General features: G+C 48.7%; 1 protein-coding gene across 1 annotated transcript in view; it reads left to right on the top strand.

Annotated features, from left to right (window-relative positions):
* Nucleotides 1-1,931: 1,931 nt before the first annotated feature.
* LOC138302094 (trypsin-3-like) overlaps nt 1,932-25,066 on the top strand; it is a 161,385-nt gene continuing 138,250 nt past the window's right edge. Inside the window, exon 1 of the mRNA XM_069242477.1 lies at nt 1,932-1,946. The gene's annotated coding sequence lies outside the window, so the exon portion shown is untranslated. The remainder of the gene's footprint in view (nt 1,947-25,066) is intronic.

Genomic DNA, 25,066 nt, shown 5'->3' with positions numbered 1-25,066 from the left:
TGGCAGGTGCTCTGCTCAGAGTCATTGTTCATTGGGTACTCTACAGGGGCGGCTCCTCCATTACGGCAGAGGAGCGTCACCCTCACCCCACCCCACTCCTCCCCCACCCCCGCCAGCAGTAGCAGGAGTTCCAAACCTTTAGAAAAAAAAAGATAATAAACACTGTTTATTATCATCTTATTTTTAAAGGGGCGGGCCATGGGAGTGATAAGCTCCAGCAATCATAACGCTGCTCTGAGCTGCATCATGATTGGCACAGGACAGGCTGTGAGCCTGTGCCTGGAGTGCAGTGGTGGTGCAGCGGCGACTAAGTAAGTTTAATTTTTTTAGATTTTTTTTTTATTTCATTTTTGTTTTGCTTCCTCCCGCCCGCCACTTTGCCAAATCGCCAGCCGCGACTGGTATCCTATGCAATTTTTGAAAACACATTTATTGTGGTGTTTTATATATCATTCTGCTTCTTCTGTAATTGAAAATCAGTTCGTTACTGATTTGAGACTCGCAAATGATGTTTCTCGGGTCCTGAGTAAACATTTGTGATCATAATATACAGTTACTTTTATCAGCTGCGTGGAGCACATGTTTTGAGCAATATAAGTAATAATAAATGCAGATGGGATCCGAACATCCTGCCATATCTGCCAATCTGTTGACTCTCCAATGAGGTTGAAATCACGTTTAAAAGTCTGATACCATTAAATGAAAAACCGAGTAACAGCTTGGGAGAGTGATTTTGGTATGAAAAGAGAGTGACTCGTAGTCTACAGAGGCGCTGTGTCTGTAGACTGAATATAAGGGGAAAGAGAGTGACACCAGCAGCGTTGGACTGGCCTTCCAGGCACTGCCAGATGGGCCAGCTTGAAAGGGCGAATGATTGGGAAGTTTTTATTTTTTGTTTCATGGGCCGTGACTAAGGTTGACACCTTTTTTACCAGCCTGGTCTGTATTTTTAAGTCCAGGCTGGAAAAAAATCTAGGAAAATCAATGAAATCTTATGTTTTTTTTGCCTTCAGAATCTTAAAAGTAAAACAACAAACACATAAATAAAATAATTACAAGAACACGAGGGCTGTCTAGATCACTGCTGAGTAATTATCGGAGCAAATAGCGTCATAATTGTCATATTACAAAATAACCCTGCCAATGTTACACACAATATTTTCCATTTACCAGCTCTTCGGTGTTCCATGATAACAATAAGAAAACAAGTGGACAGTATTTTCTCAAAGAAGTGCGCAACCCTACCTCTGACGGGACCAAACAAAATAGCTCACACACTGGCCATTTCAGTGATCGGCGACCAAAAGACCATACCAACACTAGACACCTGTCAGATGGAGATGAGTTGAGAGGTATTTAGAGTAACAAAGCCAGGAAATGCAATTGTCTAATTTATTTCTAAAATCAAACAGTACTGTCAAATATTAATTAGAATGTGTCATTTTTTGTGCTTCTACACGACAAAAAACGAAGCCCAACGGAGACATAACCCTTACAAATTCTAAATGGAACCAATATTTCCTCTCAGTGCCCGCCCAGTGCTTTCAGAATCCTGGAGCCGGGCCTTCTTCCACATTGAAGCCTCGACCCTTTGCTTTATTCGCGCCCCTCCCTGCGCTCAGGGGTTCCTCTGGGCACCAGTTCTCTACTCAGGCCAACACTTCTGTTATTTTTAGGCGACGCCACCCACGCCCACTCTTTACAGAAGGAACAAACGAGAGAAATACCTTTTCAGAAGAGAGGTGGGCGCAACGCAACAGGTGCAACGTTATTGGGTCACCGATTGTCCTAACGGAGACCGCGCCTTTTGTTGGGTGCGTCAGGGGGCTGGAATGGAGCTGTTCATCTGCATCTCAGGGGAATTTACGCGTCATCGTCCTGTTAGGTAAAGACCTTTGCCACCCGCTAAAAGCCTAGACTCCATTCTACGGGATGTCCCATTGGCGGTGAGTGCTCACTTCTCTTTCGCAAGTCTCTTTGGGACTCGTTTTTTTTTTTACTGTATTTTGGACTTTTCTATAATGCCACATGTCGTGACGAGAGCACTTAAGGGTTAGTGACCTCCTAAGGCATGGTCAGGAAAATTAGAGGCCAGATCACAAAACATTTTTGACTGGCGTAGTTTCACGTTCTTATTGATAAGATAAGTTAAGAAGCTATGGCATTGCTTGCTACAAACCCCCTTTCCATTATATTTTGAAAAAAGGATTTTGGTGGTGTTATATGTCATACAGTGATTGTGCATATTTGGTGTGTTGCGTCTTGTGAGGGTAATGTGCACTGTTGTTATTGTGCTGCTTTGTGATGTAAACTACAGCTGCTGCAGCTCTTCAGCAGCTGACATTGTGGCAGAGGCTGTCGCTGCTTTTTACTGTCGGTGCTCATAGTATATCACAATGCTGCTGTCTGCACTGTGTCTGGACTGTGTGTGTGAGTTGCTGTTTGTGCAGGAATGCTGTGTGTGTGAGAGAAGCTTGCCAAGTAACTCCCCAGCCTATGATGCGCTGCTTGTTTAGGGTAGATATACCTGTTTGCTTAAAATAGATTGAGTTCAACCTCAGTAGGTGCCTTATAAAAGGGCCGTCTCCTACTGGTCCCAAATACAGGAGATTGCTCATGTTCTCCCTTAAAAGCTGGAAATTAAAGGAATATCGTTTTTTAATACAATTAGGTTTTTGCTATGTATTGGTAGAGGGTCATTTACAATATATTGTGTTATTCTTTTGTAGCATTTACAAAAGCACTTCATAACATGTTGTAGGTTGGCTCAGCACAACTTAAGCCTGGTTGCAAGGTGTTGTATTTGTTGTGATCCTATGCAGGAAGCGTTTTGGTGTTCTGCGCAAGTGACCCGAGAGCCTCTTATTTTGTCTCGGGGCAGAGTCCTATTAGTGCGATGGAGCAAGAAGTGTGAGAGGTTGACATGCAAATAATAAGCCACATGCATTTTGTTGGTTTTCAAAGCTTGGTATCCGGACCAGAATTCCAAACTATTGCTTGTGTGTAACAATTCAGCAAGGCTTCAAATATACCCAAAAGCATAGAGTCGCCTACGGAGGTTTCCAAATTATTTGAAAGTTGTGTCCAGCAAGTGACTGTGGTGAACCATGGTTCCAATAGGGGACAACAGTCTAGTTGTCTTCAGCAGCAACAATCAGGTTCAACATCTGTGCCCAGGGGTGTGAGAAATGCAAACTCACTGTGATTTACGTTGTTTCCCCTTTTCATGTTTCTGGGTTTAAAATTGTCCCACACTTTTGCAAGAATGATGGAAATGCACCAAATTGGGTCACTTTGGTAAAGTATTTGAAACTAAGGAGAGTTTAGGTTCTAAGGCTCAGATTATTCAAAAGTGGCGCAACGCGGTGCTGTGCCAAAAATAGCTGTTCCGCGCTGCGCCACTTTTGAAACACAGAGGTGCACCGTATACAGAGGAATACGGCACACCCCTGCTTTCCCCCCGTGCTGGTGCTGAATTAAGCTGCCTAGCGCCAACGCAGGCATCCTTGCACCATAGAGTAAGGTTGTCTGCGTTGAGGGGATAGATTGTTTATGTGCAGGAAGGTGTCCCTGCACATAAACAATCTATAATGTCGATTTGGCACTTTTATGTGTGCTGCACCAAAGTGCCATTTTGAATGATTGTTTATGTGCAGGAATGTGTCCCTTCCTGCACGTAAACAATCGTGCATGGAAAAAAACCTGAGGAGTAATAAAGGCATTCCTCCTTGTTTTGCCATGCTAATGCCACCCCTGGGGTGGCGTTAGTTTTTGGCGCTGCCTCAGTTTTACGACAACTTGTAAATCTGAGGCAGCGTCAAAAGCAATGAGTGGTGCGGTGGAACACCCAAGCAACACCCATTGCACGCCCCTCTGATGCAGAAAACTGCACCAGAGGGGCCCATATTTACAAGGAGGCCTAACGCCACAAAAAAATGGCATTTCACCTCCTTGTAAATATGGAGCAGTGCATAGCACCACCAGAGCATCACGAAAAGTGACGCTCTGGTGGCACTGAGGACTCTTAAATATGCCCCTTAGTGTTACGGTGATCCTTTGGTGGAATGTGTGGATAATGGCTGCACCATTTCTCTTTCGGTGAATTCTGGAGCCAAGATCACTATCATTGACATTACCAAGTTATATGAGAATTGGAGTGACCAAATATTATTACCCCTGGTGTCATAACTACATCTTTCAAGGAGAGCAGAATAGATTTGGTGGGTTACTTTTGGGATACTATTGGCTTCTCCACCAAGGAAATCAAAGGGAAAGCCTGCATGTTGAAAAAGAGGATCAATATGCTTAGTTGATGGCATAAGGCTGATTTTGACATTGTAATACTACTTGGAAAGACACACCCTGTAACTCTGGAAGACAGGCACTGTGTTAGAGGTACTTTTACCACTTAAAGTGTCCATTGGGTGTCAAAGTTTTCGAAGGTTATTTTCACATTGCATCAGTGAAAACAAACATTTCTGCATGAATTTAGGATGAACGAAGGATATATTCCTGTTAAGCACAAATGGCACAATGTGCCTTTTAGTGTGAGAAGTGACCTGTCCAAAATTTTAACTCAAATGCAACTGGGTAGATGCTACGATATGGTTGTCATCGGTTCTTTTGACCAAGAAGAGATCCGGGGAACTATGCTTATGTACTGATTTAAGGAGTGTGGATGAAGCCACATGGGTGGTAAATTCCCCTGTTCTATGCATTGAGGACCTTATCACAGTGGTGGGTGGTAGGTGAGGCCAAGTGGTTTACAAAATTGGACTTAAATAGGGCATACCATCCAGTTGCCTCAGCAAATGAATCATACCATTTGACAGCTTTTAGGACACCTGATGGTGCATTCCAGTTTTGTAGGATGCTTTTTGGGCTGGCCTCCGCTGTGTCTGTTTTCCAGAAGATTTATGACAAAAATTCTTAATGGTATAAAAAACATGATTGTTTTACAGAATGACTTTTTAGTGTTTGCAAATTACTTGGAAGAGCATGATGTTGCCTTATGGTGTGTACTTGGTGGGTTGAGCGACAACGGTGTTACCCTGAAAAAAGATAAATGTGTATTTGCTGTAAATGAAATTGGGTATCTAGGCCACATGTTATCTTCCAAAGGAGTCAATCCCAATGCTTGGTTTGGTAGATGGTATTTTTAAAGCTCATAATCCTCCTCATCCCAAGGACAGGGAACAACTCAGATAATTTTTTTGAATGTGTGAGTTTTACTCCAAATTCATGCGCAGTTTTTCCAATATGACAGAATGTTTCAGAAATGTATTTAAAAAACAAACAAATTTTGTTTGGTCTATCGAGTGTCAGCAGAATTTCAAGCTCATTAAAAGAAGTATTGTCTCGGCTCCAGCACTACAATCTTATGTGAAAGTACATAGGACATTAAAAACTAAGCATGCCCCTGCATAAGACCAGTGTGATCGAGACGAAGAAAAACCTGTTGGATTTGAATCCAGAAGATTACCTGAGGTAGAGACAAGATACTCTGCAATTGAAAAAGAAATGCTGCCATGTACTTGGGGAGTAGAAACGTTTAAACCATATGTATGAGGTAGGTTGTTTTGTTTGCAAACGGGCCATTAGTGGATATCCTTCAAAGGATCAAGAATAGGAAATCTACAGCTAGGACAGCAAGACATGCTGTGAAACTGTTAGAATTCCGTTTTGAGGTAGTTGAGACACCAGGGAGAAAGACTTGCACTGGTGATTGCTTTTCAAGGCCTTCTGGTGATAATCACTCAGATCATCTTTTGGAGGAAGCATTGAAGACTGTGGGGATCATTCTAACCCTGGCGGTCGGTGATAAAGCGGCGGCCAACCCGCCAACAGGCTGGCGGTCAAAAAAATGGGATTCTGACCCTGGCGGGAACCGCCAACACAGCCCGCCAACTTAACACTCCGACCGCCACGGCGGTACAAACAAACAGCGCGGCGGTCACCGCCAACAGGCAGGCGGCAGACAATGTACCGCCCACACTATCATAACTCACCAATCCGCCACCTTTTCCGGGGCGGGAGCCCCGCCGATAAAAACAAGGCGGAAACAGACTACGAACGGGAAAACGCTCACCTCTACGCACTCTACGAGGAAGGAGGACAGCATGGAACCCGAATTGAACATCATACCTGCTCTCGTCTACCTTCTCATCTACCACGAGTACGAGCTCCGGCGCAGACGACAACGGTGAGTACTGCACCTACGACACACGGGAGGGGGGAGGACGAAAGGTTACGGGCACACACATATGTGACCCCCCCAATATGTACACACCAATGCAGAGCAACAAGTCACAGTGACACCACCCAAACTCCCGTAAAAAATGCTATGACATAATCAAATTTGGAATAATTATTTATGTACAAAAAAGCTCCTGAAAATTCTCGTACAACCATGAAAAATATTTACATAGAAAAATATTATATACACATCAGTGTATAACTGAAGTAACAAGTCCTGCACATCCTACGAATTGAACATGTCCATGGGCCAAAGTTTTGCGAAACAAGGGCAAAACCCACACAGGAGACCTGAGTCCTTTGGAGAGAACACTGCAGGGGCATCCGATGTAAAAACTACAGGCACCTCAGGGGGAAGGGAAGGGGGGAGCACCACAGCCACATGAGTCCACGACGCCAGATCCACGAGGAGCCACCATGCCCACTGTACCATCCAGGGGAGTGCAAAGCCACAGTCTCTCAATGTCTCTACAGTGGGTGGGCTGCCCACTGTACCATCCAGGGGAGTGCAAAGCCACAGTCTCTCAATGTCTCTACAGTGGGTGGGCTGCCCACTGTACCATCCAGGGGAGTGCAAAGCCACAGTCCATCAGGTGGATTACAGTCTCCACTGGTCAAGGAGGAGGCATGGTGGGCACAGTGAACCATAAACAGTGCTTGAGATGAAGGGCCCAGCGGGGCGGTGCTTGACAGGAAGGGCCCAGCGGAGCGGTGCTTGAGATGAAGGGCCCAGCGGAGCGGTGCCTGAGATGAAGGGCCCAGCGGAGCGGTGCTTGAGATGAAGGGCCCAGCGGAGCGGTGCTTGAGACGGCGGTGCCCAGCGGAGCGGTGCTTGACAGGAAGGGCCCAGCGGAGCGGTGCTTGAGACGGCGGTGCCCAGCGGAGCGGTGCTTGACAGGAAGGGCCCAGCGGAGCGGTGCCTGAGACGGCGGTGCCCAGCGGAGCGGTGCTTGAGATGAAGGGCCCAGCGGAGCTGTGCTTGAGACGGCGGTGCCCAGCGGAGCGGTGCTTGACAGGAAGGGCCCAGCGGAGCGGTGCTTGAGACGGCGGTGCCCAGCGGAGCGGTGCTTGACAGGAAGGGCCCAGCGGAGCGGTGCTTGAGACGGCGGGGCCCAGCGGAGCGGTGCTTGACAGGAAGGGCCCAGCGGAGCGGTGCTTGAGACGGCGGTGCCCAGCGGAGCGGTGCTTGACAGGAAGGGCCCAGCGGAGCGGTGCTTGAGACGGCGGTGCCCAGCGGAGCGGTGCTTGACAGGAAGGGCCCAGCGGAGCGGTGCTTGAGACGGCGGTGCCCAGCGGAGCGGTGCTTGACAGGAAGGGCCCAGCGGAGCGGTGCTTATCTTCACGGCGGGCCCTGTTCAGCGGTGCCTATCTTCACGGCGGGCCCTGTTCAGCGGTGCTCCTCTGCACGGCGGGGCCCTCTTCAGCGGTGCTCTTCTGCACGGTGGGCCCTGTTCAGCGGTGCTCCTCTGCACGGCGGGGCCCTGTTCAGCGGTGCTCTTCTGCACGGCGGGCCCTGTTCAGCGGTGCCTATCTTCACGGCGGGCCCTGTTCAGCGGTGCTCCTCTGCACGGCGGGGCCCTGTTCAGCGGTGCCTATCTTCACGGCGGGGCCCTGTTCAGCGGTGCCTATCTTCACGGCGGGGCCCTGTTCAGCGGTGCTCTTCTGCACGGCGGGCCCTGTTCAGCGGTGCCTATCTTCACGGCGGGCCCTGTTCAGCGGTGCTCCTCTGCACGGCGGGGCCCTGTTCAGCGGTGCTCTTCTGCACGGCGGGCCCTGTTCAGCGGTGCCTATCTTCACGGCGGGGCCCTGTTCAGCGGTGCTCTTCTGCACGGCGGGCCCTGTTCAGCGGTGCCTATCTTCACGGCGGGGCCCTGTTCAGCGGTGCTCATCCAGTAGGTCAAGGGAGCCAGACCTGTGCTGGACTCCCTGCTCAGTCGCCCTCGGACCGTGACGTTTCTGGACCCTTCGGGGACGGAGTCCTGGGCTCTTTAGTGTCCTCCTTCACAGCTGGGATGTGACATGTGGGGCCCACCTGCTCCGCGCTCCTGCTGCCCTTCCGCTCCTTAGATGGGGCTCTCGGGCCCTTGCCTCCCCTAGATGTTGTGGCTGGTGAAGTGGGCGCACATTGCTCCTTGGGGGCAGCCGTGTCAGTCCTCGCACGGCGGCCCTTGTTTTTGCGGGTCCTCTTGCCGGGGGGGGGGGCTGGATGTGTCCTTGCTGCTGATCGAAGTGTCACTGCTGGCAAAGGGTGGACTCCAGTACCCATGCACAACAGTGACACTCAAAGCTGGGCTGGTGGTGGCTGCAGTGCTCTTGGGACTCTTTGCAGATGGAGGGGGTAGGTTATCGGAGGGAAAGAGGTTAAGATTAGCCAGGAAAAGTGTTTTAGGGCCAAGGTAAAGGGTAGGAGAAGTGGTGATGGGAGTGGAGGAAGAGGATGTGGTTGTAGGAGAGTCAGGTGTGCTGTCATTGGGTGAAGGTGCTGGTGCTGTAGGCTGTCGTGAGGTGGATGGCTGTTGGGTGGGTGTCTGCCTGCGTTTGTGTGTCTTGGAAGAGGGGGTGACAGACACAGTGGGAGAGGACACAGGGGACGTGTAAATGGCAGTGGGGGTGGTGACTGCACGAGTGTGGACTGTAGTGGAGGGTGAGGTGGTGATGGAAGCACTGGCTGATGTTGGGGTGCATGCAGGTGTGAGTGTAGACGTCACAGGGAGGGAGGAGGGAGACGAGGAGGAGGGGGACACAGAGGTGGTAGTGACTGCTGGAATGTCTGCATCTGGGTGTTGCTTGGGTGAGTGCTTGTGGGATCTGTGGTGCTTGTGTCTGGATGAGCTGCTCTTGGGTGTTGAGGTGTGTGCAGGCTGGTCTGATGGTGTGGATGGGATAGGCTGAGGAACAGGAGACAGAGACAGGCTGGAGGCAGTCAGAAGAGGGAGGCTGGAAACAGGGACAATGGCTGCCGTCAGTGCTGAGGCCAGAGCAGTGAACGCTCGTTGATGGGCAGCCTGACCCGAATGAATGCCCTCCAGGTACGCATTGCTCTGTTGCACCTCCCTTTGCACCCCCTGGATGGCATTCAAAAGGGTAGTCTGCCCAACAATGAGCGTCCTCACGAGGTCAATGAGCTCCGCACTGAGGGCAGCAGGGGTAACAGAGGCAGGGGCTGAGGTGCCTGGGGCGAAGGAGACGCGCGCCTTCCTGGGCGAGCGGGCACGGAGCGTAGGCTGAGGGGCTGCTGGGAGGGCGGGGCTGGTGCGCTGGGTGGCGGCTGTACCTGTAGAGGCGGGGGGCACGGATGTTGCCGCCACCGCTAGGGAGCACCCATCCGAGGACGTGTCTGTGTCGCTTGTCTCACCACCGGTCCCCGTTGTGGTGCTCCCCTCGCCCTCCGGATCACTGGTGCCCTCGGTGTCTGTTCCTGGGCCCACCGGGGCCTTGTGACCTGCAGCTCCCTCGTGCTCCGATGCCAAATCTCCTCCGCCTGATGATGCTAATGCACACATGCACAAGAAGATGAAGAAAAAGGGTGGGGGGAGAAAAAAGAAGACCAGGTTGAGTGCATGCAATGTCAACACCGTTGGCGGAGAGGACAGACACAGGAGCCTCATGCACTACGCCGCGCAATCGGGGTATACTACTCAGTACTTGTGACCAGGCCTACAGGTCTATGGACAACAAATACGCACATGGATGATGCAGGACCATGGATAGCTGTACTTGGCACCCTACAGAGGTGGGGGGCGGGGGCACAGGGCCATGCCTAAGGGAGAGGACTACACTACAGAAAGCGCCCTGGCCTAATGTCACCCACAGCCCTCCTCCCCCACCCAGACGCCTCCACTGCGCAGAAAGATAGGAGAATGTGCTGATACTCACCCCCTTGTGTCTGCTGTGATGTCTTAAAGCGCCCATCCAAATCAGGGTAGGCCACCGCCAGGATCCGGGACATAAGGGGGGTCATGGTGCGACTGGCACCCCTCCTAGGTTGGGAGGCCATCCCCAGCAGTGATTCTGCTGTCTTCCTTGTTCCGCGGCGGATGTCCTCCCACCTCTTGCGGCAGTGGGTGCCCTGTCTGTTGTGGACCCCCAAGTTCCGGACTTCCTTGGCGATGGCACGCCAAATGTCGACTTTCTGATGGGCGCTGACCTATTTGACATGTACAGGGTGGAAAGGAAACAATCATCAATGACCTGCATGTTAGATGTGATTGGCCCCCCCCACCAACTTTGCTATATGGCACATGCTCTCATCTGTCGTGCATTGCACTCCTCATTCGCCCCCCACCCCACCAACTTACATCCACCCCAATCCACACAGGCATAGCCCATTCCATGTGCACCCGGTGTACTCACCTGTTGGTCTGGAGGACCGTAGAGTAGCGCATACTGGGGGAGGACCCCATCCACGAGCTTCTCCAACTCTTCAGACGTGAAGGCAGGGGCCCTTTCCCCAGTCGCAGCAGCCATTGTATCTCCCAGACCGAGGTCACAGCAGCACTTGCAGTATAGGTCCTCTCCTGTGGATGATCAGGTCTCGAGTGATCAATCAGCTAGGAAATGGCGGTCACGCCCGCGGCGGTGCGTACCGCGGCGGTGCGTACCGCGACCGCCGGCGCACATCGTCATTGGCTCCTGAAACCCATAGGCTTCAATGTTAACCAATGCGGCTTCGTATAGCGGTCTTCGACCGCCTACCGCCACGGTGTGCCACGCCAGCGCATTGACCTCACATCCCATTGTCCCACTTCACAGGTCAGGCAGCCGCCATTTCAAGGGCCCACATGGCTTAAATTTGACAGCGTCACACAGGCCTAGGCCTTGCATTGCCACACATACACGCCTTTCAACCCATTGCGATTCTTTAACTGTGCAAGCTGTGTGAACGTACCTGTGGTTTTCCTGACTCTGTGCTCCATGTTGTCCTTCCTAGGCACCGTCCGCTGGGACTTGCGATGAGAAGGAGGAATCCTCGCGTGTACCGTCCGCTGGTGGACCTGTCGACAATGGAAGAACGCCATATAATACTACGCTACAGACTTGACCGTGCCACTATACATGATCTGTGTGCCCAGCTGGAGCCAGCCCTGATGTCCCCCATCCGCCAACCCACAGGGATTCCCGCTCTGGTGCAGGTTCTGTCAGTCCTCCATTTTTTGGCAAGTGGCTCATTCCAGACAACAGTGGCCATGTCATCTGGAATGTCTCAGCCTATGTTTTCCAAGATTTTGAGCAGAGTGTTGTCTGCCCTGATGAAATACATGCGGAGCTACATCATTTTCCCAGAGGAGGGTGATTTGCCTACAGTGAAGGGTGATTTCTATGCCCTTGGACATATCCCCAACATCATTGGTGCCATTGATGGGACACATGTGGCTTTGGTACCCCCAAGAGACGATGAGCAGGTGTACAGAAATAGGAAAAATTACCATTCTATGAATGTCCAGGTGGTCTGTTTGGCTGACCAGTACATCTCCCATGTAAATGCCAAGTTCCCTGGGTCAGTGCATGACGCGTATGTTATGCGAAATAGCAGCATCCCCTATGTGATGGAGCAGCTACAGAGACAACGTGTGTGGCTAATAGGTGACTCTGGTTACCCCAACCTGCCTTGGCTACTGACCCCAGTGAGGAATCCCCGGACCAGGGCAGAGGAACGGTACAATGAGGCCCATGGGCGAACTAGGAGGATCATAGAAAGGACCTTTGGGCTCCTGAAGGCCAGGTTTAGGTGCCTGCATATGACAGGGGGATCCCTGATGTACTCACCAAAGAAGGTGTGCCATATCATCGTGGCCTGCTGTATGCTTCACAATCTGGCATTGCGACGTCAGGTTCCTTTCCTGCAGGAGGATGGTGCAGATGGTGGTGTTGAAGCAGCTGTGGAGCCTGCGGAGAGTGAAGAGGAGGAAGACTCAGAGGACGACATAGAGAACAGGGACAGAGTTATAGAACATTATTTTCAGTAGCACACAGGTAAGAATCACCCATGCCATTTTACATTTCCTGAAAGCCTCCTGCATCTCAACTTTGTCTATTTCCCCCCAGAACATGTAACATGATGTTTGATTTTCCCTTCCCTTTTCAGTGCTGTATGACCCACTGCGTGACTTCTGCTTGGTTAGCCCATGGACTAATGCTAAGTGACCTCGGTATGTGTTCATCACAAAGTTAACAGAACGTAATTGATATGTAATGTGTTATACATTTGTTAATAAGACAGGCTGAGTCCTGATTGATTTCAGTGCAATGAGTGATTTATTTTTAGTGCACGATGATGGTACATGATAGAAAAACAGTGATGGGTGGGGGTGGAGTAATGTCCATGGCGGAGTCCAGTTCTCAGTCTCACAGGTGCATTGTCCATATGCCTGTGGAAGGATGGATCAGGGGCAGTTCAATGTTTGACAGGGTGGCAATGTGGAACAGTGGGAGGACTTCAGGGGGTATGTGATGCTGGCGGGGGTCTTGACATCCTACTCTGTCTATTTTTTTTATCTCAGGCTCCTCTTGCGGGGTGGTTGTTGTTCAGCAGGAGGTGGGGTTCTGGTGGCCTGTCGTTGTGGTGGGGCCTCCTGTCCACTAGTGCCGGCGGAGGTGGTAGGCTGTTCCTGTTCCGGGGTAGTGACAGGGGCCCTGTGTGATGCCACATGGTCCCGAAACGTGTCGTCTATACAGTTCAGGGCCTGGACTATGCTCCCCATTGCGCTAGAGATGTTGGTTAGTTGTTCGCTGAACCCCATGTAGCGTTCCTCCTGCTGTGCCTGGATCTCCTGGAACCTGGCCAGTACCGTCGCCATCGTCTCTTGTGAGTGGTGGTAGGCTGCCATGATGGTGGTGAGGGCCTCTTGGAGAGTGGGTTCCCTGGGCCTCTCCTCCCCCCCCTGTCGCACAGCAGCCCTCCGAGTTGCCCTGTTTGCCTGGTCCTCTGTCCCCTGGACGGTGTGCCCACTACCACTGCCCCCAGGTCCCTGTTGTTGTTGGGTTGGTGGGTTAGCCTGGGTGCCCTGTAGTGGCAGACACACCGCTGCTTGACCTGTCCTAGAGACAGAGGCATGGGCCCGCTGGGTGGGAGCTGTGCTGTTGTTCCCAGAGGGGGTTGGGTCTGCAGTGGCCTGTGTCTGGGTGAGGGGAACCGACTGTCCAGAGGTCCCCGATGGTCCGGGCTGGTCATCAGGGTCCAGGTCGACAGAGCTGCTGTCATCACTAGGTGCCTGTTCCGGGGGTGGGATGGACATTTCTGGTCCCTCCTGACCGGTGTGTTGTCGTTCGGGTCCTGCATGGGGTGAGAGGGTATGGTTATTGTTTCTGTGTGTGCATTTGCTTGCGTTTTATGGGTGCCCTTGTCCCCCAGTGCTGGCATTCCCTTGGGGGAGGTGTTGTGAGGGTGTTTTGTGGGGGGGGGGATGGGTATGTGCAGTGGTCATGCTTAGGTGATGGGTGTCCATAGTTTGGGGATGGCATGCAGGGGTTGGTGTTGGGTGGGTTGTGCTGGAGAGACAATGTCAGGGAGGATGTGTGATGGGGGTTTGGGGGTGAGGGTGGGGGTGGGGGTTAGCATGCTGGGGGGGGGGTGAAGTAGTTGAGCTTGTACTTACCAGAGTCCATTCCTCCGGATACTCCAGCGAGGCCATCAGGATGCAGGATGTTTAGTACCTCTTGCTCCCATGCTGTGAATTTGGGTGGTGTGGGTGGTGGTCCCCCGCCAGTCTTCTGCACTGCGATGTTGTGTCGCGAGACCATCGATCGCACCTTCCCCCGTAGGTCGTTCCATCGTTTGCGGATGTCGTCCCTATTTCTGGGATGCTGTCCCACCGCGTTGACCCTGTCCACGATCCGCTGCCATAGCTCCGCCTTCCTGGCTATGGTGGTGTGCTGCACCTGTGAGCCGAAGAGCTGGGGTTCAACTCTTATGATTTCCTCCACCATGACCCGGAGTTCTTGGTCCGAAAAGCGTGGGTGCCTTTGGGGTGCCATGGGGTGGTGTGTATGAGGTGTGGGGTGGTGTATGTGGTGATGTGTGTGTTGGTGTGTGGTGCTTTGTGCTTCTATGTGGTGCGTGTGATGGTGTAGTGTGCCTCTGTGTGATGTACCTCTATTTTCTCAAATGTGTCTCTCTCTCCTTCGTCTCTGGTTTTTGTTAGTAGGGGTTTGTGGGTGATGTGGGTGTGTGTTTTATATTGTAATGGGTGTGTGGGAGTGGTGTGTGTATGTGTTTCAGGTGTGTGTCTTTCAAATTGTACAATGTGGTAGAGTTTTGTAAAGGTGTGTGTATTATGACCGCGGCGGTGTGTACCGCCAATGGACTACCGCGTTTGAAAGACCGCCGCGTGGATTTGCGGGTCATAATGGCATGGGCGTATTTCTGTTGGCGTGGCGGTGGAGGTTTGGTCATCTCCAGTTTACCACTGGCCGCTGATGTGGCGGACTGCAGTGGAGGTCGGATTTATGGAGGTTTTGCAGTTGTGGGTCAGAATGTCCGTAGCGGCTGACCGCGGCCGCCGCGGTATTGTGGCGGTCTTCTGACCGGCGGTAAACGGCTTTTACCGCCGAGGTCAGAATGACCCCCTGTATATTTGCAAGGTTGAAGATCAAGTACTATATGCAAATCTAGATGAGTGGCAGACTGCTATAGTTGGTAATGATGAGCTACAAAAGGTCATGTAATTTGTTTTGAATGGTTGGCCTATATATAAGAGTCTGATTTTGAGTTTACAACAGTTAAGGAAGATTGCAGGTGAGTTGGCTTTAAATAGTGGAATCCTAGCCAGAGGTGAGAAGTTAATTTCTTCTAGGTGTTATTGGCACAGAATTATTGGAATAGCACATACAGGACATTTGGGCAAGATGGCTACTAAAATACATTTTCAGGGTCATGTATTGGCTGTTTATGGATCATAAGTTGGACATTGTTGTGTGTGAGTGTGTTTAGTGTTGTTTGAGAGCTAAACATCTTGTGACCTCAGTCCCAGATCTCAGGATGTCTGATAAGGTGTGGAAAATAGTGTCAATTGACTTTTTGGTTCAGTTTCATGTTTTACCTGTTCACAGGAAGGATATGTTTCTATTGATTGACCATTTGTCCAGATGGTTGGGGGTGAAGGGTTTTGTGGAACCCACTACTGCTACCGTTATCACATTTTAAAGAAGTTTTTTAAAGAGAAGGTGCCCCAGCTGAGGTATTGTCATACAATGGAGTACAGTTTACATCAGCAATCATGCAAGAGCTTTACAAGGAAAATGGTACGAGCAGGAGACTGGGTTTGCACCAAAGTTCCTTTGTTGCTGAGAAAAGGGTTGTCTAAGTTTAGAGAATCCTTACAAGCGAAGAGAGTGTATGGTATTTCTGTTAAAATTTCCAGTTGTCAGTGGTGGAACATGTCTTACGGTTCTAAAGTGAATAAGGACAGAGGTGAATCTTATGAGAATAATAAGGACAATGTTGAAGGGGACTCTATTATGAAACCACAGTCCAGTGGTCATTGCAGTTTGTTAAGGAAGAGTTCACTCATAAAGAGATTATTTAGGAGATTTATGGACTAAGGGCCTGATTTAGGGCCAGATGTATCAAGCGATTTTGCATTCGCAAACGGTGCGAATCGCAAAATTCGGCCATTTGCAAATGCAAAAATGCCTTTCAGAATGTATAAAAGGCATTCGCAGTGCAATTTTAAGGAATCACAAAAATAGCGATTCCTTAAAATTGTGACCCCATTTACAGAATCGCATTCGATTCTCTAAATAAGAAATCGAAAATAAGGAATCCTTATTTGCGATTTCTTAAGCACATGTATCAAGCATTTCCTAAATGCGAATTGGGCATTTAGGAAATGCAATTACCACAAACAAACGTTTGGTGGTAATCATGTGCAAATTTTAAAAATGCATTTTAAATGCATTTTTAAAATTGACATTTAGCGCACACATGCCCCTAAGGCATGTGTGTGCTTCACATGTCCGTAAAAATATTTTTGGGTTGCAGCAGAGGGGGCATTAGGCCCCAGCACCCTGGGATTTGCATTTCCTGAATTGCGAATTCCTAACTGGAATTTGCAATTTAGGAAATGCAAAACCATTCGCAACAGGCCCACAGGTGCAAATAGGGTTGGATTCTCTATTTGCGATTCGGTAATAGCATTTGCGAATTTTAAGAAATCTCTATTACCGAATCGCAAAAATCATACATACCATTTTGCATTTCTTAAATAGCGATTTCATAAAATGCAAATCGTTTTTTTGATACATCTGGCCCTTAGAGTTTGGTGGAGGGAGTTACTCCTTCACAAATGTGACAGATATCCCGTCCGCAGAATTATGGTACCATTATAGGCTATGGACATCATAATAAAGTGGATGGGATATCTGTCACAATTGTGACAGAGTAACCCGTCCACCAAACTCTAAATCAGGTCCCAAGGTTTTTTTGTTTGTTTTGTTGTTGTGTGTATGAGTGTCGGGGAAAGATATGAGATATGTGGTATATCTATAAATGTGTTATAGAGGTATATGTTGGGTCTATGCCTTTACCTAGCTGAGGCTAGTGACACGCTAAAGGTCCTCTTATGACATACAGTGGTTCCTGAGGAGAACTCACACGGGGACAGTGAGAAAAGCAGTTAGAGGCCGGTTGTGGTTTAACTTTATGGGAACCTGTGTCATCTTCATTTCAGAGCACAATAAAAAATAAGAGAGCAAATCCTTTGCCACATCCATCTCCTAAAGGATTTGCAAATCTAGGCTGGTAAATTCTTATGACTATCTGCCCCACTTCTCAGAACGTTGTTCTGTCTGTACTGAGGCCAATACAAAGAGCAGAATTAAATACTGCTTAGAATAGAAGAGGAAATTGGAGAGAGAGAGAGAGAGAGAGAGAGAGAAGAGCTATCTCTTTACGTCACTGTCTGCCTTCGTAGGTAAAACTCTCACACCCATTTGGTCTTTTATGACAGGAAGATTACAGGCTCTCTGTTGTTCTCAGACAGGTGAGGCATTCACTAAGCGTAAATAAAGTAAAGGGCTATTAAGGGCCTAATTACAAGTTCTGCGGACCACAGACCCCGTTCCCATAGTGGCAGTTGGACCACCGCAACTTTGGCAGTCCAACCTCCACATTACGATGATGGGGACCAGACTGCCAGCACACCCCTGCCACCACAAGGATCAGAGATCCCAACGGATTGGCAGCAGTGCAAGCCATGGTCAGCCACGGCTATGCCGTGTTTGGCACCACCATGCTGATTATGACGTGCCTGTCCACCAGCCATGAAAAGTCCGACGGAAAGGCAGGGACGGGGCCAAAGGAAGCCACTGCCCTGCCCATGCCCATGCCATGGGAAGTGCAGGGGTCCCCCTGTCAGCACCGTCATAATGCGCACTGTCTGTCATGGCAGACAGAGTGCATTCCGAGTGTGATGGGGACACCCAGGCCCTCATTAAGACATTGGCGGAAATGACCGCCTACCGCCAAGGCGACAGCCGGCAAAACACCGTCGCCGCGGCTGCCATATTATGACTGTAGCTGGAATTCTGCCAGAAGGCCGGCGCTATTCCGGCTATGGTCATGGTGGTGGACGGCGGTAAGGTGGCGCTGCTGCCAGCAACAGCGCCACGCCAGTAGACCACCACAGACCGGATCATGACCCGTGATACGGCCTGGCGGTGTTCTACTGGGAGACGCTGCTGCTAACAGCAGCACCGCGTCCTGTCACCTGCCGGAGGACCCCCTGCAAGAAGGTAAGTCGGGTGCTCCGACAGGGGAGGAGGGCGGGGGGGGGTTGTGTGTGTGAGTGTCTGTGTGTATGTGTGTGTATGTGATTGTGTGCCACTGCCATATTGTGGCTCATGGCCATGGCAGACAGTGCGCTATGAGGGTGCTGACAGGGGTACTCCTGCACTGCCCATGGGCTTGCTAATAGGGCCCCTGGTTACATAAATAAGCATAAATGAGTCTGAAGCAATTTTGTTATATCAGGTCTTTCTTACAAGCTTTTTTGAGGATTTGCATGTGCTATATGACTGGGGTGGGGAATTAGCATTTCTCAAAATCAGGCACGCAGAACAGGGTCCAAACTCCCCTAAGTTAAAGTGCAGCATGTGTAGTCACTCCGGAGAGGCAAACTCTCTTTAGGCGCTTCTAATGGGTGCAAAGTGGTCTTCTTGTCCTCCTTCCCTGTCCAGCAAGTACTGAGGGTCAACGTGCCAGGGTTGCCATATTCATCCCAGGAAAGTGTCCTGAGATGACCATGCAGTCATTAGCCAATGAGCTACTGGGTCCCCTCCTACCTAGTGATGAAGTTCCTGTGATGTGTAGCATCTGGCTATCCCTGAATGCCACAATCTTGCCCCCTTCAAGATGGCACAACACTTCCTCGGTTGTCAGGATCAAGGCAGTCCACCCTAGAGGTGTGGCCACCTGAGGCGGCCCATCAAAGGCGGTTTCCCCTTTGAAGCACACCTTTGGGCTAACCCCCCTGAGTGGCCATTATGGCAGAGGAGATGACACCTTGCTGCTGCGACACTGACTCTGTTCCTGAGCCTGGGAGTCATTAACACATCTCCTCAAGTGGTCAGAAAGCTGTCTGTGTGTGTATGCTTTGTGAGGCTATAAAACTTGCCTTCCTTGAATAGTGACATTAATTTTGACCATGGCATCTGGTTGCATATATAGCCGCAATCAATTTGATACCTCACATGACAGAGTTTAGTAGTCCCAGTCAAAAGTTAGCTGGGTTGGGATGCCAGTGGGGCTACCAACTTTATCTACAGCAAAACGACAAATTGGAAGTGTTCCTGCTGAAACATATTGTAAGATATATGTCTTACTTAACAAAATAAAGCCCCCTGTCAAAGGACTCTACAGGCCTTCCACAGGGGAGACTTACACATAATATTAAGGGCTAGAGTGTCTTTTTTATTGGCTTAAATGGCAAAGTCGAACTGGTTGTGAAAACACTGTCCTTCAAGTATGCAGTGGCAGGTTGGGAGCCATTTTGTACCTGGTCACACGAAAAGTGGCACAAACAGTGCTGCAGCCCTCAGTGAACACTCTGTGTTACATGCCCTTGTTACCCTGGGTGCCATATACTAGGGGCTTATAAGTAAGCTAGCCCTTGCCAATTAATTGTATCCAGTTTGACTTGCAATTTGTATGGGGTTAAAACACTGGCACTGAGTACTGGTTAGCAGGCCTCAGTGCACTCTCAAAGTGGAAAAACCAGTAGCATCAGTCGCAGAAGTGTGGGGTGTACATGTAAAAAGAGGCATTTCCTTACAGCTTTGAAATGGCAGGCTGTTGTGAACGTGAACGTAAACCAACATGGAGGGAGCAGATGAAATAAGTATGCTATGCCAGATGAATGTACATCTGGAAAGCAATATTAGAAAGACAAAGGACAGCGAAAGCAACAAAGTCAAAATGGGATCCAAGAATCAAAGTCAAACGCAGACTAGAAATCTGATAACCAAGAGAAACTAAGGGGAAGAATATAACTAGAGTGAGGAAAGTAGTGAATGAACTGTAACAGCAAGCGAAACACCAGTGCATAGCACTGAAAGTTGCAGGCACCTTCCCCTTTCCATGCCTCTTTTTTAATTTAAATCTAACACTGCCTTCAGTGACCCAGAAGTCCCAGCCTTTCTTCTTTCCCTGCCCCTAAGACACTTCACCACAGCCTCCACTGTTGATTACTGACAATCTGTTATATGTATATACTAAACTGGGTATTACATCACTAGAAAAAGATTAGCTCCATCTTGGCGTGGGAATTTAAAAAAATAACATTCTGTAGAAAATCTACCATCTTGGAAAAGGCCATACGCAAGGCTAGCCGGGCCTTCCTCTTTGGGAATAAGGTTCACTTTTGTATGCAAGGAAAAACTCCAAATTTGACATTTCCCTTTCCTTGCAATCTTTTATGCCCCCCCACCCATCTGTCTTCTATTTTTCGAAAAAAGCGCAGTCAGTGGAACACTCATTTGGGTGTGATTACAGAAATGCTGATATGGTCTGGGTGGTGGCAACACCTACACGTGGACTGAATACAGTTAAGAGATATGCAGCCTCACCACCTGGTGAGTGCCGAACCCAGGGATGCCTTGGCATGTCGCCTTGAGTAAGTATCTGTCACAAATATAAACAGCTAAATGGATTAGGGTTTGTGATTGAGAAAAGAAAACTCATGGCAAATCTAAGTCATTTGAAAAGGGGGAAGGCAGGTGGTCTAGACAGGTTCCTAATAATGTGTTTTTATGTATTTTTAGCTGACATATGTAGATGTGGAAACATCCCAATAGCATTGTTTGTATTTCTATTTATGATTAATATTTTGCCAAGATCCTAATGTGTGCCTGGTGTGTGGCAAACATATGTGCTATATACATAAAAAGGCCCTGGGGACAACTAGCTAATTACTACTAGCTAACCCTGTTGGATGGAAGTCTGAAAGTTATGGCCATATTGATCAGTTCCTGCATAGATTCATGAATGGTCACTATGGAATTCTTGTCCTATAACCAAATGGAGTTCAGGTTGCCTATGTGTACAGTGGATCAATGTTTCATAGTCCCTGGGGTTATGACAAAATATTTCAGGACATAGGGCACATTATAATAGTCATTTGTGTGGTATAGTTGTGGATTTAAATTGTGTTCATATATCCAGAGGTCTTCTGTTACATGAATTTAGAGGTAATGCCTTGGATGGAGAACTGCTGGCTCTAGTAGTGTGGCTCTATATGGATACTTGGGGTAAAGTAATTGCATGCTCTAATCTACAAGGAGCAAGAGTGGAAACAAACAGGGGAATAAAGCAAGGTTACCTTTATGTCCCAGTGATTTTTAACTTGTTTGTTCCCAATATGCCTGGCTGTTTTCATATTGTAGAAGCAAATCCCTCTAAGTTGGGGTTGAAGAAAATTCATGTTACAGTTTTGCTGAATCAACCCCAGAATCATCTCTAGAGGCAATTGGGTGAGTTATATGGCTATGTCACATTGAACACCCAGGCTGTAAACATCCAAAAACCAAGGAGTTAAGACTAAAATATGATTATTCTTGGATATGAGCTCTCACAAATTGGGTCAATTGTGTAATTCAACTACGTGCACATTACTGTAACCCATGGGCAAAACATCCAGCTAAAATTCGGCTGCGAGCTTTAGTGTGCCTTGTGTTGATGAGGAGGTTTAATTAACTGTATACTGGTTCCTCCTAGAAGTTAATGTTAATAACACAGGAATCTAAAGGATCTCTGTTTCTGTGTTTTAAAGAGCAGAGCTTTGGGATTAAACTTGTTAGGTCTCTGAGCAAGGTGGCTGACTGAGCTCACAGCTCCATCTCTGCACATGAACACACCAAGGATTTGAGCACCATCATTGCATTGATCTCTGACTCTATGCAACCACTCTGAACAAAGTTGCTTAGAGAGCAGGTTAGCAAAATGTTTAGACACTATTATGCCGTACTTGCCCACATTGCTATCAGTCGCCATCCAGACACCACAATGGCCGGCGTCATATGCTGTCCAAGTGGATGAGAGAGCACCCCGGTGCAAGGCTGCCAACAATGCCACCGGGACCCTGCTCCAAGAAATAACATACACAGGGACAGTGCATCTCTCTCGAGCCGACTGGATCCGCCCAACCTGTGACAGCTGGAGTGCACTTCCTTGTGGCTGCGAATCCATACCCTGGGTAAGTTGAGCAGTTGGAGCTCGTTGGAACTCCAAGCTTGTATTTGTGTGCCTACTTGCTATTCAGACCTAACCCCACTATGTCTTGGTAAGCAAAGCGACCATTTGAGCATGACCTCTACCCACAGTGACCCTCTGCTCGCTGCTGTGGACCTCTCTCTTGAAGCCAATTGCCTGTTAGCAACTAACTACAGGAACAGCCATAAGGAACAATACATTGCCCACTACATCTATAAGAGTATTGCCTATATAATGATGAGTTTTACTGAAACAGAGCACCAATACACGCCCTTACAGCGGAACAGCCACAGACAGCAACCGCAAGATGGTGACATCGGTGGAGCACCAATCGACGAGAAGTCAAGTGTCCTTTTAACCCACAGCTGCATGACCCTTGCCAGTTTATTGGAGAGAAGCCTGACAAATGAGATAAACAAAGAGATAACAGATGGATAATATCAAGAGAAGCAACGACAAACAGTAATGGAATCCACATCCACTACTCTTGTCTCCCTCATAGTAGTGTTTATAGGAGTGTTTAAAACGAACCTGTGTTTTTTTTTATAGGCATCTCTCTACTACTGAGGTATACTCCCACACAAGACTATCCCACTTCTTCGGAGCTCTGAGAACTTTTCCATGCGCCTTCACTTCCCTCTGCAGTCAAACAGTGAGCATGTCCAACTCCTTTCTCTGCTTGACAACGCTACTCCGAGCTCAGAGTGAAGAGATATACTCCATAGATGAGGGATATACTCCCCAAACGAGTCTTGAGTGCCACACACCTCAGGCTATACCAGATTACAAGCGTTTCACGGACGAAACTCACCCTACAAGTGATATACAAATAACCTCTCAACTTGGATGCTTGAATGTTTGGATACCAATCAAATACAACAAACCCCTAATTGAACCAAACTATCCTAAAATATCTACATATCTTAACACGGATAAACACATCAGAGTTGGCTGATTGTAGACATAAAGGGCCCAATTCACAAAGATGAGGTTAGACCAAAAGTCTAACTTTACTACTGTTGGTAGTCACAAAGGGACTTACAAGTCATATCTTTACCACTAAGAGGTTCTGCACTCGGGGCAGAAATTCTGCCCTCAGGGTGAATTCTCCACAGTCAGGGTGGAGTAAGTATATCTGCATCCACCTGCCGACAATTATTGTCACATGCAACCCATGCACTACAAACCATACAAAAGCAGCACACATCCAAGGCTCTGGTTTTTCCACACCCACACATTTCCTGCCTGTGCCACACTTTGCCTTTCCAGCACCATGCTACCTGTGAGGAGGAAGAGGAACTACATAGAGGAGGATACCAATATGATCGTATCATTTGTAGTGAGGAAATACAAAAAACACATGGTCTACCTCCATACATCAGCAGTGAAACACAGAAATTGGCCTTATGGGAACCGTTGGCTATTGCAGTCAGTGTATTGGGGGAGGATATCCAGTCCGTCATAAACATCAGAAAGAAGTGGCAGGTTTACAGAAGGCGGGTGAAGAGAACTTCACCAGGATAGAGGTGGTCAGAGTTCTCTCTGGTGGACAAACTGGAACCCATCTCCATATTACCCCTCTTGAGATGGATGTCTTCTCCACCATGCACCACCACCTGCTGCATGGGCTGCCTGATGATTAGGATTATGATTATGATTATGAGGTTAATGATGATCCAATGTAGTGTCAGGGAATATGTGATGATTTAAATATTAAATTCAAATGATAAAAGTGTAAAATACACCATAAATGTGACTATGTAAGCCACTTCAAGTTTGTGCAAATATTCATTAGGATTTAGACTTATTTTGTCTCATTGTGTCTACTTTTGCCTATTATACTACACATTCCAGAATCCTTTGCAATGGAATTGTTAACTTCAAATCTCAAATTGTCTTATTGTGTTTCATTTTGTCTATTGCACTACAATTTCCAGAATCTTTTGTGATGGAGATGTATATGATGTGTGTCTAATATCATTGTTGTCACTTATCTTCATATGCTTAGACGTGGCTACTTCACAACATGCTAGCTAATGAATGGAAAATTATGCATTTTATTTGAAATATATACAGTGTGTACCAAATTGCTTATATTTAACCACAACTGGGTTGAAAGTCTATACTTATGTCATATATATTTAAAATGATTCACACCATCCTTTCTATTGAAATATGGAAATGTGTGGCACATTACAGCTGATGTCAGGGCATACTCAGTCTTCTAAAGTATCTCATCCAGGGATTTGAGAAACGTTCTGGCTGCAGCAGTCAGACCTACTAAACATCCGTCCGTCAGGTATACGTGCCATATAGGCCCTCATTTCGACCTCAGCGGTCTTTTGGAAAGACCGCTGAGGTACCGCTGTGCTGAAGACCGCCAGTGCAGGCGGTTTTTCACGCAGTGTATTATGACTGTTGGCACCCCTCTGTCCTTTTTCAGACGGAGAGCCGCCAGCAGCCATACTGGCGGTCGGCGGGGAAGTGGAGGTTGCTCCACCTCCACCGCCCGTCATCAGAACACCGACCACCGAATCACGTCCCAAGATTCGGTGTGGCAGTGTTCTGGTGACGGGGTGCTGGCAGGGGAGCAGCCCCCATGGATCCCGTCCCCTCCCGGAGGATCACCGGAACAGGTAAGGTGATCGTCCGTTAGGGGAGGGGAGTGGGGGGCTGTTGTGTGGTGTGTGCGTGCATGGGGGTGTGAGTGTGTAGAGGGGGTGTGTGAGTGCGTGTATGCATGTGGTGGGGTGTTGTGTGTTTGGAAATGTGTGCATGTCTGTCTGTATGTTTGTGGGTATGTGTGCGTGTATGTCTGTATGTATGTGTGCGTGTATGACTGTGTGTGTCTGCTGGAATGTTTGTTAGTATGTGTGCGGGTATGTGTGGTGGTGGTTTCTGTGTGCGTGAAGGGGGGTGTCGATATGCGGGGTGGGGTACTACCACCTTTGGGGGGTAGTAGGGAGGTTTGGAGTGTGGGGGGAGGAGGACTCGGAGGTGGGGGACGGGTGTTGTACACCCCTATCAGTGCCAGGGAAGGAATTCCCTGGCATTGATAGTGCCTACCGCCATGGATTTCGTGGTGGTTCCAAACCACACAAAATCCAT

This window comes from Pleurodeles waltl, chromosome 6 (assembly GCF_031143425.1).
Source record: "Pleurodeles waltl isolate 20211129_DDA chromosome 6, aPleWal1.hap1.20221129, whole genome shotgun sequence".
NCBI classification, from domain to species: domain Eukaryota; kingdom Metazoa; phylum Chordata; class Amphibia; order Caudata; family Salamandridae; genus Pleurodeles; species Pleurodeles waltl.
Note: the sequence above shows the minus strand (reverse complement) of the source record. Positions and strands in the feature narration are given on the sequence as shown.